This window comes from Gopherus evgoodei, chromosome 2 (genome assembly GCF_007399415.2).
Source record: "Gopherus evgoodei ecotype Sinaloan lineage chromosome 2, rGopEvg1_v1.p, whole genome shotgun sequence".
NCBI lineage: Eukaryota > Metazoa > Chordata > Testudines > Testudinidae > Gopherus > Gopherus evgoodei.
Window position 1 is genome coordinate 73,617,364 of NC_044323.1, and position 19,704 is coordinate 73,637,067.

Consider the following 19,704-nt stretch of genomic DNA (forward strand, 5'->3'; position numbering starts at 1 on the left):
TATACTCCACAAATAGTCTAACTGAATTCAGAGGGTCACTTTGTGGAGTCAGGTGCTGTTCACTGTGTCTCAGGGTATAACAATCTGGCCCTAAATGGGGAATTTTTTAAACTAGTGTATATTTCTCTTTTATGTAAATGAAGAAAAATCCTCAACATTTCCCATTTTTTGTCAAAACATCTGACATTTTCCAATCAGCTCAAGGAATAAAAGAATAGCAGTATGTGGGTTTTTATTTGCAGTAGAACTAAGGATAAATTTTGCCATCGTCACGAATGTCCAGATTCTGCGATATTCATAGAATCATAGTGTTAGAAGGGACCATAACAGTCAGTCATCCATCCAAATACCTACCAAGATGCAGGATTTGTTGTGTCTAAGCCATCCAAGACAGATGGCAATCCAGCCTCCTTTTGAAAAACTCCAATGAAGAAGCCTTCATATCCTCCTGAAGCAGGCTTTTCCATTATCCTACTGTTCTTACAGTTAGGAAGCTTTTCCTGAGATTTAATCTAAATTGGCTATGCTGCAGTTTGAACCCACTGCCTCTTGTCGTGCCCTCTGTGACAAAAGAGAACAACTTTTCTCCATCTTTTTTATGGCAGCCTTTCAAATATCTAAAGATTGCTATTAATTCCCATTTTAATCTCCTCTTTTCCAAATTAAAGGTACCCAGTTCTTTCAGCCTTTGCTCATATAGCTTACATTCCAGCCCTTTGATCATCTTTGTTGCTTGCATCTCTGGATCCTTTCTATACATTAGTGACAAAAACTGGACATAGTACTCCAGCTGCAACCTTACCAGCACAGAGCAGAGCGGTACTATCATCACCTGTGACTTGAATGCTATGCCTCTGTTAATGTCACTTAAAATTGCATTTGCTTTTTTTGCAACAGTATCACATTGCTGACTCACCTGGAAGTTGTGATCCACCAGAACTCCCAGATCCTTCTTAGCAGTGCTGATGCCAAGCCAGTTTTACCCCCATTCTGTATTTATACATTTGGTTTTTCTTCTCTAAGTGCAGCACTTTACATTTGTCTTTGTTGAATTTCATTTGGTTGTCTATAGTCCAGTTCTCCAATTTATCTAGATCCCTCTGAATTTTAGCTCTATTCTCCAAAGTATTGGCAATCCCTCTAGCTTTGTGTCATCTGCAAACTTGATCAGTATGCTCTCTATACCTACACCCAAGTGATTAATGAAGATGTTAAACAAGACCAGAGCCAGAACAGATTCCTGTGGAACTTCGCTTGAGACCTCCCTCCAACTTGATATCATTCCATTAATAGTTACTCTTTCTTTGCAGTTGTTTAACCAATTATTTATCCACTTAATGGTAGTTCTGTTGAGCCTGCATTTCCCCAGCTTATAGGAATGTCATGTGGCACTGTGTCAAAAGTCTTGCTGTAGTCCAGGTATATTATGTACATCGCATTCCCCTTATCCACCAAATCAATTACCCTGTGAAAGAAAGAAATCAAGCTGGTCTGGCATGATTTGTTTTTGGTAAATCCATGCTGGCTGCTATCAATTATCCCTTCATCCTCCAGGTACTCGCAAATTGAATATTTTATACATTGCTCTAGTAGCTTCCCAGGTACTGAAGTGAGGTTGACTGGTCTGTAGTTTCACAGCTTCTCCTTTTCCCCCTTTTTAAGATGGGCACTATGTTAGTCCTTCTCCAATCTTCTGGGACCTCTCCTGTCATCCATTGAATTTCTAAATATTATTGCCAGTGGCTCTGAGATTTCTTCAGATAATTCTTCCAGGACCCTTGGACGAATAGCCTTCGGCCTTGCTGATCTGAATTCATTCAAATTGGTCAGAATATCTCTGATGTGTTTTTTACTTATGATCTGCATCCCTTCCCCTTTATTGTCTATGGTAACTTTGTATTAATGTGTATAATCATTATATGTTAATGACTTTTTGACATATTAGGATTTTTTTTTGGGGGGGAGCATAATAAGCAAGTTGTAAGTAAATGAGCATGGTGGGTTAAACTTACCTCTTGAATACACCCTTGCCATCCAGTTGCAGTGCTGTCATTCTCTTTGGCTACAACACCTCCTGCAGGCTGTCAGTAAGCCTCTGTGGGTCTTCTGTGACTCAGCCTTCCACCAGGTCACACAATCCAAAACCCTTTCCGGAGTATAACAAGCAAAACCTGAAATTGTTTCTTGCCCTTCAGGGTCAATTATAAACAAAATAATCTCTTACCCTTTCTGGGTTAAATTTTCTCTCTGGGACAGAAACAGCAGAGGTTCCCCTTCTTAGTCTCTGCCACTGAAGGTGGCCAGTGATAAGTGCTGGCTCAGCCTGGTTCCTCTGGCTACAGCATAGGGAGTTCCCTCCTCACTCCTCTGGCTCCAGTTAAGAACTGACTCACCTGTATGCTGGGGCTTGATTGGCTGTTGCTTGTCCCCAGCCCTTCTGGCTGCTGGACAACCACACCTTGCTAGTTTTCAAAATGGCTGCTCTTTTCTTCACAGATAATTATTTCCTGGACTGGGGTACAGCAGAACAGTGGGGCTTCAAGCAAGAGGCCATGAAGACCCGATATACTCCATCATAATGGGTGAGTGAGAACGCAGGTGTATGTGAAGGTGAAGAGCTGGACACACAATGTATGCGTGTAGACAACAGTGTGGTTGGGCGGGGACTTTAGTCATCCAAAAATGTAGAGATTGCATTAAGAAAAAAAAAAGACACTGATCTTGGAATAGAAGCTCATTTATCTCATCTTATGGAAGGTGGACAAATTTAATCATCACTAAAGGAATATTCAACAGCTATCATTTTATTATTTTTTAACTCTATCCCCTCTCCCCATAAAAAAAAAACACAGTTGTCTATGCCACTGCACTGGACCAGATTTTCAAAAGCAAGTGAGAAAAAGTACACATGCAGAAACTCCAATGCATTGACACAATCTTATTTGCATGCATACATCTTTATATACCCATGCAGATCAGGGGTTCTGCATGTGCACTTTTGGAAATCCGTTCCTTTGTTTAAAATCTTATGACATCTACAAACTTATAAAGCAGGTGTGGCCAAAATGTGGCTCGTGAGCCTCACGTGGCTCTTACAGTTAAAGTGCAGCTCCTGGAGGCCCCCATATACCCTCCCCCTGATCCTCCGCCTACAAAACTGGGCAGGGGTCACTCGGGGCTTCTGTCCTGCAGGGAGGGGGGGAACCTAAGGACTTTAGCCCTGTGGGCGCGCATCGGGGCAGAAGCCCCACACTCTGGCAGGCGTTGCCCTGTGGGACAGGTTGTGCAAGTCTTGCGGCTCTCGAACTTCTAAAAGTTACTGTATGTGTCTTGGAGGGTCAGTAAGTTTGGCCACTCCTGCTGTAAAGGATGGCGGAGGAGGACAACAAATAGGGCAAATTCAGAGAAGATGTAAATTGTGGGGTAAGTTTTACATTGGTAAATCACTGCAGGCGTAAATTAGTGTAATTAACAGGACAAAGGTGGAAAAGTGGGGTGATAGCAGGAAAAATAATTGTCAAGAGACTAATAAATCATAAGATAAAGCATTGAGCCTGAACACCACTGACTTACTGATGTGTAGGTTTACACTTTCTTTGAATTTGACACAATGTAAAAAGTAAAGACAAAAAGGGCCAGACCATGAGGCTAGTAATGGAGGGTAAAGCACTGACAAATATAAGACTACAGAAGTTTTGGTGAAAGAAATATATAGTGGCAAGGTATTCCACAAAATTGTCACAAAATATTTGTGGAATGAAAAATTAGAAACCTGAGCACAAAAGAAAAGAGGGAAACAGCACTTGGATACTGAAAAGAACCCCCCAAACCATCTTCAAAAATATCTTTACAAGTGTGATTCTGCAAAGGCAGTTAGATTTCTCCAAAAGGTCTGAATTTTTTCCATTATTTTTACCATGGTTTTTATGACTTGGGACACCAATGCCCCCAAACTACTTTCCAATCCCTAACCCTCTAGTTTATTGGCATGTACACAGAGAAAGTTTTCTCAGAACAGAGGCCCTACTCCTAAACTTTCAAAGCAGTGATGAGTTAGGTAACTCGCCTTAAAGTGAAAGGGAGCTACTTGGTTACAAAGCCAAATGTCACTTTTAAAAAACATAGGAGTTAGAATCTAGATGTTATCCATAATCTGATGTTACATATCAGACACTGATGAAATTCAGGCATCAGCTTCCCCATTCTGCAGCTTAGGTCTCATCAAGGGAATTGATTCATCACACTGCAATCAGTCCTTCTGGTACTTATCTGAATACAAATTAAGATACTGAAAGAGATTTACATGTTTGTGTTGTAGAAGACAGCGCTCAGGAAAAACTGATTTATCATGTGCAGTGGATATAGTACAATACAGACTTCCCTTAAAGTTGAACTGAGAAGGAGTTTTTAAAAATTGAGCTCATGCTCTTCTTTACTTCTTTATGCTGCATACAAAGGATGAACACTAAAGAGGGATTGTTTGTTTGGTTTGTTGTAATTTTTTTTTGTTTCCCTCCCCTGCTTGTTTTTTACCTTCAAATTATCAGGAATATCAAATTTGGTCTTCCCTAGTTTTGCTGAAGAACCTGTCATAGGTCTTGGAGATGTTATTATCAGCTCTAACATCTTCACCGAAGGGGTGACGATGTTGAGCTTTCCTTTCTCTAGAATATTAATTAGTTATTTTAATTAATTAAAAAAACAAGAAATAAAAAATAAATAGTCCAATACTTTTAGTTAGACTGAAAATCTCTTCCCCTCTTAATTTTCATTCTCTTAGCTCTTTCATGTAAAAACATTTCAAAAAAGCAAAGCCTTAGTTATACATCAAGAGCAAAAAAGGGAAAATGCTCAATCATTTTTTTCCGGTACACATCACTTTTAAATGATAGAACTTTGGGTCCTTTGCTCCTTTCCATTCTGTGGTGTGGAGGGGAAAAGAGGAGGGCTAATTACACCTTCAAACATATATATGATATAACAATAGCTAGGCAGTGGGTATACTGGGACTGCTCCTTAATTATACCAGATATGATCATTTAAGTGTTACCTTGCCCTCCTTTCCATTTGTTTAACTCCACTGTGTCTTGTTACATGATTAAACTGTAAGATCTTTGGGAAAGAGATGTTCTTTTGCGCATAGCAAAAAGGGGCCTTGATCCCTTACTGCAGTCAATACCACAATATAATTAATGTATTTATTTATTTGTAACATACAATGATTGAATTGAGGAAAGCTGAGTGAATTAGTGTCTATGTCAAATCTTAAGCCTTTACAATGCTGCTAGTTGGCTAAAAAGGAGAACATTTTGAGTATACCATCACTTTTCCACTCCTATTTATGTACTATTTATTTACTGAGAGACACCAAGTCACAGTATCTTTACTTATCTCCTAATATCAGTTTGTCACAGATTAAGTTTTTGTCACCATGACTCAAGATACAAAACTGTTTGGGCCCTTCCAAAACCTCATAATATTCTTTCAATAATTCCTACAAGGGTTTCCAAACGGTATTGATTTTAGTCAGCTTCATTCAAATACGCTTCTTGATACACAGTTCTGGGTAGAAGTAGAAGTGGATTTTACCCTTTACCCATTTAAAGCAAAACACTTGATGAATTAAAGAATGTAACCATGATTTAAGCATTACAGCAGCTGGGATCTTAAGACCTTATTTAAAGCCCAATGAAATCAATGGGAATTTTTCCATTGAGTTCTTTTGGGCTTTGGATTAAGCTCTTAATAATGCAATATGCCTTTAATGGGCTACGGCAGGGTGGACAACCTGAGCCTGAGGAGGAGCCAGAATTTACCAATGGACATTGCCAAAGAGCCACAGTAATACGCCAGCAGCACCCATCAGCTCCCCCTGCCCACCGCTCCCAGTGCCTCCCACCCAGCAGCCCTGCTGATCAGTGCCTTCCCTTCCCTCCCCGCACCGTCTGATCATCTGTTTTGCAGTGTGCAGGAGGCTCAGGGGGAGGGAGGAGCGAGGGCATAGCAGGCTCAGAGGAGGGGGCGGGAAGGGGTGGAGTGGGAGCAGGGCCTGTGGCAGACCCAGGGGTTGAGCAATGAGCACCCACTGGCACACTGGAAAGTTGGCGCCTGTAGCTCCAGCCGCAGAGTTGTTGCCTATACAAGGAGCCGCATATTAACTTCTGAAGAGCTGCATGTGGCTCCAGAGCCACACACTGGCCACCCCTGGGCTAAGGTAAGAAGGCAAAACAGCTTAATTTGTCTGAGCTTTCTTTAGAAATAAATAAAATAATAAATACTACTACTACTAAAATAAATCTAAAGGCTTATAACCTAGAGGTCCTCGGACCCCAAAGAAGCTTTGAATTTTTAGATACAGTTAAAAGTAATCTGAACAGTATCTTGATATCTGTTTTTCCAAACAGTACCATTGTTTACAACACTAGTAACAACTAAAGACAGTAATAATAATAATAATAAATAATAATAATAATAATAGGGCTTACATAGCACCTACATTAATTTTCAGAACATCCTTATGAAGTAAATAATTAGAAATGGGCCCAATACTCTGAGGAAATACAGATTCTGATCTGAGTTTAACAGCTCAGGCACATCTGTATCATGGATCACTTTACTTATTGCTCAAATGCAGCAGCTGCTAGAGTGGAACACAGCAGCAGTTTTAACAGCACAGGGCAACACTAAATAAAATGTTGAGATGAGAAAAAATACAAAGCATATTCAGCTGAAGATACAGGGGGAATTTAGTCCCCAGTGCAGCAAGGTACTTAAACACTTGGCTAGCTTTAGGCTCATGAGGAGTCTCATTGACTTCAATAACATTACTCATGTGCTTAAAGCTAGAGTGCTTCAGTACCTTACTGAAAATGGGGTCTTAGGTATGCAGAAAATAAAAACATCCTAGCCAGTGAAACCTCAATAGGTTCATTTCAAAAGAAAAGGTTGAAATGTTCTCCTCAACAGAGGAGTACACAGAAGCAGAAATTATTTTGCCTAGCTGTGACTAAAATGATGTGGTTTTATGATTATCAGTACTGTCTCTTGATGAGATTCATGTTCTAGTAAGCAAACATGCAGAAATTATTGCTAATCAGCAAAGGGTCATAGGCAGAAAGATGCTGAATTTAAGTCAGACTAAATTTTCCAGACTGGTGAATGTGAAGAAAATAGGTTATTGTTGTATCACTTTTTGATACACCCAAAGAAAATAGAGGCAGGAGGGAAGGCTTTATAAAAACAACATGTTTTGATCAACCACAGTAGGAAAAGAGTCTTCCCCTGCTCACATCCTGTTTGTTACTTTTCTATCTCGATGTCGGGTTTAAATATGGAACACATAAGATGCAGTGAATATATCTAATCAAATGTATAAATAAATAAATAAATGAACAAGGGAAACCAAACCATAGATTGTTCTTTTGATGATAGGAATGAAGGAAACAGCAATATCTTTTTTTCAAATATTAAATCTACTGAGATGTGCATAGGATGAATTATATGATGCCACAAACACTAACCTACTGTAAGATCAGATGTGGATAACAGTGGAGATTTGCTAGATAAAAGGCTCCCTGAAGTTCTACGCACTAGGAAAAGATATGGTGTAAATTTATATTCATTCATCCATCCAAAAATTCACTTGATATAAAAGAAGTCATAAGGTAATGGAAGGAAAGAGACTTTAAGGAATACATCAGAGAAATATCCAATTACTGAAATCACCAAGTCACTGGACTTGTGATAGCTTCCTCAAAATTCTCTTGCAATCAACCAATGAGCTGCTTCTGTTTTATCACATTTATTTTCTGTTACTGATAGCTGATATTTACACCACCATTTCTCTCTTCCAGGGATAGTAAACCACTCTTCAGAACCATATTCAATGGCCAAGATCACACTAAATTAGGCTTTTTCGGTCTTAAACATAGAGAGGTGGTATTGTCTAGTTGCTATTGCAGCAGCCTATAAATCAGAACACCTAGATTTGATTTCTGCCTCTGCCACTGACATGCTATGTGACCTAGGACAAGTCACTCACTATAAACTCTTTGTTCCTTAGTTTACCCATCTGTAAAATGAGGAAAACAGTGCTTACTTCTTTGTAAAGCACTTAGAGATCTACAGATGAAAAGATTATTATTAATAATATTATTAAAATCAAGGGACAGCAACTATTCCAGACAATGGAGGCTCCATGTTAATTATACATCTAAATAAACTGCAAATAATCCTCAGAAAACCATTCAGCAATAAAACAGAATTTAAAGCTCTAAAGAGGGATGTACTGCTTTTAAAAAAGTCTGTTTGTTTTGTTGCTGATGAACTCTGTTGTGTCTGTTTTTTTCCATTCAAGGAGGAGTCACTATACCCTGTGTTAGTCATTCAGGACGGTACCCTGCACCGACCTCTATGATTACAGAGATTCTTGACCCAGAGAAATTAGAGCAGTTCCACTGCAGAATGGGTGCAGAGACCATGGTGTGTTCCTCAGATCTATGCTTCATTGGGATTTTCGGTGTCCCAGTACAAAGGAGGTTTTTGAGGAGTGGCTTGGCAAGGGAAATAGTATGGATGATGCCAGTGGATTCTTCTTTAAGTGGCTCCATCAGTCATTCTCCCATACTGAGGGAGTGTGGATCAGCCAGACAGATAGGAATCTGTTCAATATCTTCATCAATGATTTAGATGTTGGCATAGAAAGTACGCTTATTAAGTTTGCGGACGATACCAAACTGGGAGGGATTGCAACTGCTTTGGAGGACAGGGTCAAAATTCAAAATTATCTGGACAAATTGGAGAAATGGTCTGAGGTAAACAGGATGAAGTTCAATAAAGATAAATGCAAAGTGCTCCACTTAGGAAGGAACAATCAGTTTCACACATACAGAATGGGAAGAGACTGTCTAGGAAGGAGTATGGCAGAAAGATCTAGGGGTCATAGTAGACCACAAGCTTAATATGAGTCAACAGTGTGATACTGTTGCAAAAAAAGCAAACGTGATTCTGGGATGCATTAACAGGTGTGTTGTAAACAAGACACGAGAAGTCATTCTTCCGCTTTACTCTGCGCTGGTCAGGCCTCAGCTGGAGTATTGTGTCCAGTTCTGGGCACCGCATTTCAAGAAAGATGTGGAGAAATTGGAGAGGGTCCAGAGAAGAGCAACAAGAATGATTAAAGGTCTTGAGAACATGACCTATGAAGGAAGGCTGAAGGAATTGAGTTTGTTTAGTTTGGAAAAGAGAAGACTGAGAGGGGACATGATAGCACTTTTCAGGTATCTAAAAGGGTGCCATCAGGAGTAGGGAGAAAACTTGTTCACCTTAGCCTCCAATGATAGAACAAGAAGCAATGGGCTTAAACTGCAGCAAGGGAGATTTAGATTGGACATTAGGAAAAAGTTTCTGTCAGGGTAGTTAAACACTGGAATAGATTGCCTAGGGAAGTTGTGGAATCTCCATCGCTGGAGATATTTAAGAGTAGGTTAGATAAATGTCTATTAGGGATGGTCTAGACAATATTTGGTCCTGCCATGAGGGCAGGGGACTGGACTCGATGACCTCTTGAGGTCCCTTCCAGTCCTAGAGTCTATGAATCTATAAATATTTGTAGGAAAGAGCTTACAAATATTTATCAGAAACTGGCCCCTTTCAAGACTGCGTTGTCACCTAGGAAAGAACAAAATAAAGGAATAGCTAGGGGATCTATTACATGAGAGCATGTTGTAAGATGGGAGAAGTTTGGGGACTTCATTAGGGGCAGGAAGTAGGGAAATTCTAAAAGTTTGGAGCTCCAATAATGGTTCAGATACATTTCCAAAACGAACCTCCAAAGTGAGGTTCACCCATCATTGTTCTAATTACTTGTATAACAAGAGTCCTCACTATGAAGAACAATTTCTTTTGTAAGCAGAGGAAATCAAATTATTGTTGGTGGTTAGGTTTGTTTCTTTTCAGAGCAGGGAGAGAGAGTGGTTAGTAGTGGCCTGACCTCCTCTCATTTGCATTAATGAACTACTACAATTTTTTAAGCCTAATTTTACCCCTTTTTCCTGGATGCCCTAGTATTGAAGTAAATATGTGTAACTCTGTTGGGGTTCAGAGAACACAGCCCTTTAAATATTTTTCCTGAAGGGGGAAGTGCTGAATGTTCCAAAAGGAAGAAGTACTGTTGGGGAGAGGGGGAGCAGATATGCCAAACCCTTGAACAAAATGCAGAAATTGGGTTTGGTTTTGGCTTAACTGGCTTAAGTTAAGTTGCTTGTTGGCTAGTTTTTGGCTTGTAGCTTGTTTGACTTGCAGCTTGTTGCTTCTTTTTTTTGATTGGCTCCCAACAAGCAGGGGCACAGTGGGGCCAGTCCCAGATGCACAGCAGAGGGGGGATCTAGTCAGAGTGTTGGGGTTCTTCGGGATTCGCTTGTTTTGAAATGGGATTAGCTTGATTTTGGGCTTATTGCGAAAGACGAGGTGCTTATTTACCACGTGACAGTTGGTAACTGTGAGGGGAAGCAGAGAGAGAGGGGAGAGCAAGAGGGTGTGTGTCAGGAGCTCCAGACAGAAGGGCTGCAGCAAGCAGGCCATCGCAGAGTGAAGCAGCCAAGAACATGCCTGAAGCCTGGGAGGGACACAGCGATTGATCGTGGAAACCCCAGGACAGGAGTCAGGAGGAGCACTGTGCCAGAGAGGAATCGCCCAAGAAGGACAGACCTAGTATCACTTCTGCCCAGAGCTGCATGGGGCAGTGAGTACTAGGGCTTGTGACTTTGCATTGGGAATAAGGAGGGACGCTATTAGCTAATTAAGTGGGGAGGCTGTTGCTCTGAGTGGCTTTGCAGAGACCACCAGAAGAGGGCACAAGAGGGGTTTGTTGGAGAAAGTTTACTGGCGCCAAAGACGACCAGGAGCACCCAAGACTCACCACTGGACTGGAATTTTGCCCAGGATTCTTGATCTCTGTGTGCAGACATATTGCTCGGTGCCTGCCCTTTCAAATTGTGGTACCACTGGGCCTGTGGGGCCTTGTTTTGAATGCAACCCTGTTTTACTGCTCCCCCTATATTTCCCTTGTTGTTTTTCCCCTCATCCCTCTGTGAATGAATATTTCCCTTTCCTATATTCAGTGTACTCTTCCAGTGCTTGTGTGTTCACTCGGGGTAGAGGGTGAGGGTGTTGGAACAGGTGCCCCCTGGGGTGGAAGAGACTTTCCCTGCTGCATTCCTGCATGCACTCTCTCTTGGCCAGAGCTGCCTGCAGAGCAGATTCCATCTTGGCCATGAGGGCACTAAAGTTACATATGAAAATATTTGAAATGAAGAGGGAAATGTCAGGGAATCAAAAGCCAGTGATAGATTGCTCCTGAGCTGTAGGCTGGGGTGACGGGGTGAGGGGAGATGGGGGTTAAGTCCCCATGAGTTCCATATCTTCTCTGTGACATGGTCTGTGCTGGTGGACCACAGACTATGATTTAAGAACTATTACACTAGATGTTTCATTTTAATTGGTTATGCCCCGATACACAATATTCAGGTGGGCTTCTGAAAACATATTCAAAATGGGCCCCCTACAGAACTCTGTAGGGCCACTCCACTCCATGCTTGTTTCGTCCCCCACTCAAGATGTCCTTATTCTCTCCTTTACACCATATGATGTACCTGGTAGCTCTGCATTCCTCACTTCTTCTTAAGCTTCTGACTCCCTTATACAGTAACTCCTCACTTAATGTTGTAGTTACATTACTGAAAAATGTGACTTTAAGCGAAACAATGTTAAGTGAATTCAATTTCCCCATAAGAATTAATGTAAAGGGGGTGGGGGTTATGATTCAGGGACATTTTTTTCACCAGACAAAAAGCTATATATGTTATAGATATACACACAGTATATGTTTTAAACAAACAATTTAATACTGTTCACAGCTATGATGATTGTGAAGCTTGGTTGAGGTGGTGAAGTTAGAGGGTGGAAGAGGATGGGATATTTCCCAGGGAACGCCTTGCTGCTAAATCTGTGGTTCTCAAACTTTTGTACTGGTGACCCCTTTCACACAGCAAGCCTCTGAGTGTGACCCCCCCCCAATTAAAAATACTGTTTTATATATTTAACACCATTATAAATGCTGGAGGCAAAGCAGGGTTTGGGGTGGAGGCTGACAGTGCACGACCCCCTATGTAATAACCTCATGACCCCCTAAGGGGTCCCAACCCCCAGTCTGAGAACCCCTGTGCTAAATGATGAACCAGCACATTTTTGTTAATGTAGCCTCTCACTCTACAAGACAGCAGGAATGGAGGGGAGGGGAGACAGCATAGCAGACAGAGACAGACACACACCTTATGTGTGGGAGGGAGAGAGAGAGAAATGCACACTGCCTCTTTAAGTAAGCTGACCCACTCTTAAATGCATTGTCTTTTTAAGTGGATCAGGAAGTTGAGACAGCAGCTGCTGCCCCAGGGTCTCTGTCTCTCCGTGGGTGTCCCCACCCTGCTCTATATGGAGAAGAAGAGGTAAGCAGGGTGTAGGAGCAGCGGGGAGGGGGACACCCTGACATTAGCAGACAGCAAGCAGGAGGCTCGGGGAGCAGCTCCAAGGCAGAGGGCAGGAGCAGCACATGGCAGTGGCGGAGAGGGATAGCTACAATTGCTAGCCTGCTGGGTGGTTGCAGCACAGGGAACTTAGGGGAGCGGGGAGCTGATACGGGGGCTGCCGTCCACCCTAGTTCCAAGCCCCCACCAGCTAGCTGCAACGGGCTGCTCTTTCTGCAAGCAGTGGACAAAGCAGGTGGCTGCCAAACGACGTTACAAGGGAGCATTCCACAACTTTAAACGAGCACGTTCCCTAATTGATCAGCAACATAACAACGAAACAACGTTAACCAGGATAACTAAGTGAGGAGTTACTGTAATCCTCAATGTCCCAGGTGATGTAGACCTTCTATTTCCCCTGGGTATTTTTTCTTTACTGATCTCCCACCTCCCATTTATCACATCTGCTGGTGGTCAACACAATTGACTGTTATTTGGGGCTACCTACCTAAATGAGCAGAAAGCTGCTTCCCCATGTGCTGCCTACAAGGCTGACTCGTACAGGGGCTGCTTTTGGAACTAAGGGCAGCAGGTAGACACTGAGATCAGTGGCTTCAGGGAACCACAAAGCATTTTTACTCTCTCCTCAACACATACAGCAACTTCTTGCAATGACGACGGATCATCTGCTCTCCCGTCTGGTGACCCTGTTTCTCCTAACTACAGGTTAATCAGACAAGGGAGACCCAGCTCTTCAAGCCTGACTTCTTCCACCACTAACAACAATTTCTCCTGTAAAGACCCTGAACTTGTGGGCCTCCAAGAACCAGAGGCAGTTGGGTTAGGATTTATTCTCATCTGGGTGGGTAAATATTTTGTGACATGGACAGCATAAGAGACTAGCTACTAACTCAGTTTTCTTCTTTTGAAAAGGGCATCTCCAGAAATCTCAGAGGAAAGTGCAATAGCCCCATGAGCAATTTTAGAGTGGCTTCACAGCAGTTTTTCCTTCCTTAAAAGAGAGAAGCCATCATTCTTCTTTGATTCCATTAAATGTTAATTCTCATTTTGCTCCCTCACATGTCACCTATGAGTGGATATACTTCACACAAGTAGGCTTAGTCAAGAATCACAGCCTTTAACTGGAAATCAAATATTTTATGAAACAAGACCAAAAGGTGTCAAACATAGTTTACATTTTGAAGAGATGACATTTGAAAATATTCCTTTGAACTCATTTGACCAAGGTTATTTGGGGTTTTCTAAAAATCACACTTGTGTACAGACATACTCTCTCTCCCTTTATCTGGTAAGAACAAGGTGTGGAGACTTGTGCAATAGATAATTAATCTCTATTGCTATCTATAGTTTCATAGTTAACACTGTCTTGATAGAAGTGTGAAAACACATTCACACCTTAGAAAATGGGTGATTAATCAAATGACAATATGAATCTCAGACAGAAACACAGAAATGACTGCAAGCTAGAGCTATTTATGACTATATTTTTCTTTGTAACGTTTAGGAAAAAAACTCTAAAACCTGCACTTTTAAGTCATCTCAAGCAGTTTCTCAAACTTTTTGAACAGCATAGTTCCTCAAACATATGGGGAAAATTAGCAGGTTTTTCCCACTGTAATCTACACAAAAGTGCTGAAAATCAGGGCAACAGCCAGCTGCCTATATATACTAGTGTTCCTAACATTGCTCCACCAGAGGAGCTAAACTGGTGTTAGCAAACATTTTTCTACCATAGATGAGTGCCACGAGACAGATGACCTCAGCACCGTCAGACCACCAGCAGACGAATGCTATTAAGCAGCAGTCATTGCCCCATAGAGACTCTGTTAAAACAGTTGTGCTATTAAGTATCATTGATCTTAAATCAGTTGCCTGGGAGATTTCCTAATTAAGCGGCTTTCCTGGAAAAGTATGTTCCAGTTAAGTGGAGCATACTGTAATACCTTTACATATGAGTTTGATGCTGCTAGAACCCTACAGTTTTTAACAGGGCTCCACATGGGTGCAGAGCTCGTTGGTGGATTCACATTCAAATAATTATTTACTACATTTAAAATATATACTTCAAATATGATTTTCAAAACAATTTCTTACCTAATAATGTTCCAGTAGCTCCATACAAACGAATAGTGCTGATCTCTCTTAGCAAGAGTTGCCAATTTTACTGATAATTTCCAGCATGAAGTCTGGCCTGACGAGATAGTTTGAAACACTGGAAATGCAGGTCACCATTTGGATGCACGCTAAAAGCAAGAAAATTACAAAAAACGGTTTTAAGATAAGTTCTGCAACAATTCAGAAATAAATTTTGGTTAACAGTTGTTAAGCTATATAATCAGACTGTCAAGATAGCAGCTTGCTGTTTGATAATTATTTCTTTTTATACATAATTATTTCTTTTACATACATTTACATTTCAGAAAGTGACTGCGTGAATTTTTGATTTTGTGAAAGCAAAGGATCATAATGCTTTGCAACTTTACATCTGACTGCAACCAAGCACCTGGTATAATTGAAACACTAGGATCACACTATTACAAACATTATGCTGATGGTGGGGAGAAGTTACAGTTGCTGTGGAAAGCATCTGCTGAGCATATAAAATCTCTTCCATTAATGTAGATTTTTTGTACTTATAGTATTTAAGGAGACATTGTCAAATTGATTTTTTTTTAAATTCCATTTTCTAATAGTTCATCCCTTAAATATGATGCATTGGTATTTTTAATCCTTACAATAAAAATTGTAAGTGTTTTTCAGTCCCCTTGTTATTTTTTGTAAAGCTCATTAACAGAGGGAGAAACTGACTCACTATATAGGAGAAACAGTAAAAAGTAATACACATGGGGTTCTGTCAAACAGTACAAAACCTGTAGAAAAATATTTTTTCTTGCTAAATTCTTTATGGTAATTTTAGGTGTTACTTGTAACTCTAGTATGCACAACAGCATACGTTTTCAAAATGGTGAATAATTTGGTTGCTGAAAGACTTCCAAAAGTACTCGGTTTCAGATAGGGTGACCAGACAGCAAATGTGAAAAATCGGGACCGGGGGTGGGGGGGTAATAGGAGCCTATATAAGGAAAAGACTCAAAAATCGGGACTATCCCTATAAAATCCGGACATCTGGTCACCCTAGGTTTCAGAAAGTGCTGAGTATACATACTCTGAAAATCAATCTCTGCTAAGGCGTCTCAAATTGGGCGCACAAGAATGAGGGAATCCAAAATAACCTGACACTTTGAAAATGTTGGGCCAACATTTTCAGACCAAAATCTGATTTCTTCAAATTAATGTCCCTTTAACCTACCACAGTGGAAATTCCAGTAGAATCCATTAGATCCTTCAACTGGACTCTTTTGGTTTTTTTAGTACAGGGATTCTCAAGCTTCATTGCACTATGACCCTCTTTTGACAACAAAAATTACTACACAATTCCAGGAAGGAGGACTGAAGCCTGAGCCTGCCAGAGCCCCGCTGCAAAGTCCAAGCCAGGGCTGAAGCCAAAGCCCAAGACCTCCACCTCCCAGGGCTGAAGTCTTTAGGCTTTGGCCCCGAGGGGTGCAGCTCAGGCTTCGGCCCCAGGCAGCAAGGCTCGGGCTTTGGCCCCAGGCTCCAGCAAGTCTAAACACCAGCCCTGGTGACCCCATTAAAATGGGGTCCCAACCCACTTTGGGCTCCTGACCCACAGTTTGAGAACCGCTGTTTTAGTCTCTGCTGGTCTCTCCAAGGTCTATGAGTCTTCCAACAGAAATGAGCAATCAGTGGACCAATAGATCAATGTATTTATCCAAAATGTAAGTGCCAGCTGGAAACAACAGGAACCAGTTGGAAATTTTCATCTAGGGTTACCACTAGTGTACAGTTGACAATTATTACAATTAACAAGAGAATTCAAATGTGAGCCACCTTGTCATGTGATTCAAAAAGACCTATTGGGTATTTGTAGGGAATTTAGATGTGATAATTCTGAAATGGAGTATTACAATATTATCTTATAACTTTCATATACCTGAGGTGATTATTTGAATTCAGAATGCAATTATTAAGACACAGCCAATTGTCATTTCCAAAAATATTTAGTTGGATGTTATCAGCAAGTAGTCTTTAAGCAGTGCTTATCTTAAAAAGATAAAAAGAAAAAGACCTTCACTAAAGCAATCATGTTTTAATCAATGACACAAATTTCTTGTAATTAATTTGTCTACCAGGAAATATTGTTAATGCTGACAAAATAATCACAGTTCAGTTAACTTTCATGTTTTAGTGAGGTGTCTCAATGGATTCAATTAAAAGCTTCCCCCAATCCTGATTATGTGAATCATCATCGGTGCTCATATGGGTTTCACTGCAAGTCAGATTTTATCGCAAGTCAGATTTTATCAAACATGGGTAGTGCTAAAACTTTTTACTATGTTCTTTATCTGGTTCATCAGAAGTTGGCAACCGTTATTTGCCCTACTTAGCTTAGAGGATAATACACCTGTCATGCTCCAGTTTTTGTATTGCTATTTGAGCCAAAACTGGTAAGTCACATGTTGCTAAAGCCTTGGCTAAGCTATAACTTAACCAGTACATAGTCTGTTAGTGGCATCTCATTACCCCTAAGCATGGTTCGTGACCACACACAATATAATTAATACTCGATTAATTATAGCACCTAATAGTGTTTCATCCTTGCTAGTGACACTGGCTGGCATGTGGTTGATTCTGGCAACCAGTTGAGCACACTCACTTTTTGCAGTGTAGATGTGACCATTTAATCATGCCTGTGTACATAATGTAGCTGTTTTCTTTCCACCCACTGAACTGTAGGACATTCACCTGTCTCCTATCCAAATTAACATTTTGGAATGTCTTTCTGATACCAGCCTGAGGATATCAAGTTTATCTGTTTATGCTTAAAAACAGAACTCTTATTCTTTTCCTCCTAAGCCTGCCCCATCTTGCTTTTCATGGTCACTATGTACATCATCACCCTCCTTTGGGTCACCTGGGCCTGTAACCTGGATATCCTCTTTTGACTCAGACCTCTCTCTAGACCCCTGCATCCAGGCCATGTCTAAACCTTGCTGCTTCTCCCTACAAATATCTCAAAGGACTGGCCTTTCCCCTCTGTCTAGGCAGCTAAAATGCTTGTTTAGGCCCTCATCCTCTCATGTCATGATTACAGCTACCTCCTCCTCTCTGACCCTGAGAAATGCCATATTATCTTATAGCATCCATTCAAAATGCTGCTGCAATTGTCATGTTCCTGGCTTACTGCTTCAACCATTGCACATCACTGGCTGCCCCATCTACAGCAAAAACAAACTACTTATCTTCATTTTTAAGGCCCTTTCTGGCCAATCCCCAACCTATTGTCTCATATACATTATCAAGATGTCAACCCCATGACTCTGCTCCCCAAGTGATGTCAATCTTGACTGCTCATTTGTCAAATTTGCTGTTGAGCACCTTTTTACACTTTCTCCTATAATGTCCCTTATGCGTAGAAGGAGCGCATAGTAAGTATCTGCAAAGCTGCTTACTCCTGAGGGCAGTTTGCACAAAAAAAGTTTAAAATTTTGTTCCAAAAATGTTAAAATTCTGCAAATTTTACATGTCTAATAAATGTGGAGGCTCCAGCATGGAAATGGGGAGCACAGGCCACTGGCTGCAGAGGTGGGAGATCGCTGTGCAGTTCTCCCCCACCCCAGGACATGGATTCAGCAGTGAGGCTGCACCCAACCCTGACACAATGCAAGGACCCTCCTGCCCTAGAAACACCTAAGGGCCCTGCCACTCTGTGTGGGTAGGTAGGCTCAGCAAGGCAGGATCCAGGTCGTGGAGAGACTTAATGTGGGGAAATCCAGGTGTGGGTTGAGAGGGTTCTGTGTACGGCAATTGGGGTGCAGGCAGCTCAGTGGGGGAATCCAGGTGTGGGGGGAATCTGAATGCACAGGGGCTTGTTGCGGGGTTCTGGGTCCAACAATAATGGGGCTCTGCAGGGGGTTCAGGTGAAGGTGGTTGGGGCTTAGTGGTGGTGGGCTTTGGGTATGTGGAGGGGTAGAGGTTGGTAGGGGATCTAGGTGTGTGTGGCTCAGTGGGGGTGGGTTCAGATGCTGGGGAAGTGCTGCTCAATGGGGTGGGGATCCAGGTGTAGCTGATTGGGGCTCAGTCAGGTGGGGATCCAGGTGGCTCATCTGGGTGGTCCAGGTGCAGAGGGAGTTGGGTTCATCAGGGGGATTCTGAGTGCAAGGTGGTGGTGGTACCATTCTTGGTGGGAAATTCATATTTTACAGAGACACATGAAAAAGTCTATTCTACTCAACTTAAAGGACTATGCTCAAATTTGTGGATGTAGAAAGTGTCAGGGAACATAACAGTCTTAAAAGAAATGCTCTAGACCATCAAGGCCATGCGCAATCAGCTGGAAGATTTTGTCTACCTCATGCTCTGCTAATTACTGTGAATGCATAAGCATGAGGAATTTGATCCTCAATGTGGCCACAAAAGTTGAAAATCTACTTCCAAATAAAAGGACTTGATTTCTCATAAGAGGAGAATGAAGTAGGTCTGGAAAAAAATAAGCTGTTCCATGCCTCAGATCTTTTTTTCCTTAATGAACATTAATGTACAGAATAGATAACCCTAACCTTGTGTTCTATTTTTCCCACATGATTCCCCAATCATCTGCTCCCAGATCCCTTTCAGAAGCACACAAGGCCTCTAATTAGGATGTTTAAAGAAACAGAAATGGTTGGATTCTCCCAGCTGTGACAAGGATGGAGCGGATCCTCCACAGCAAAGATAAAACAAAACAAAAACTCTGAAAACACAGGTTGTCACAAAAACGATCCTTCATCTTCATCTATTTTGGAAACTTTTTGTTGGGAAGACGCTTAGATTTCCTGTTTACCTCAAAATGTAAAGCCTTCAGAAATATAGTTCTTCAGCTTGGACTTTCTATGTGGATAAGCAAGCAAAATAATGGAAAAGTTGCTAAGCGAAAATCCACTTTTGAAGCACTCCCCAAGTACTGTATAGTATTTTTTCCTGCCAATTGGTCTATTTGCTATTGGCTGGGGTGAGATGGAGGTCACGTAGGGTGGAAGGAAAGTGACCTGTTTTTTCTAAGTGGCCAGGATTTTATATGTTGCAACAATTCCTGAAGTTTCAA

General features: G+C 41.4%; 1 long non-coding RNA gene across 5 annotated transcripts in view; it reads right to left on the reverse strand.

Annotated features, from left to right (window-relative positions):
* Positions 1-19,704, reverse strand: part of LOC115645827 — a 29,072-nt gene that overhangs the window by 8,018 nt on the left and 1,350 nt on the right. For 3 of the 5 annotated variants that reach the window (XR_003998832.1, XR_003998831.1, XR_003998833.1), the window contains exons 2-3: positions 14,637-14,785; positions 2,013-2,146 (exon numbers count right to left, since the gene is read on the reverse strand). This is a non-coding gene — a long non-coding RNA (uncharacterized LOC115645827). Of the gene's footprint in view, positions 1-1,146; positions 1,466-1,695; positions 1,808-2,012; positions 2,147-14,636; positions 14,786-19,704 lie in introns of those variants that run through there. The other 2 variants (XR_003998834.1, XR_003998835.1) reach the window with 2 other exon arrangements.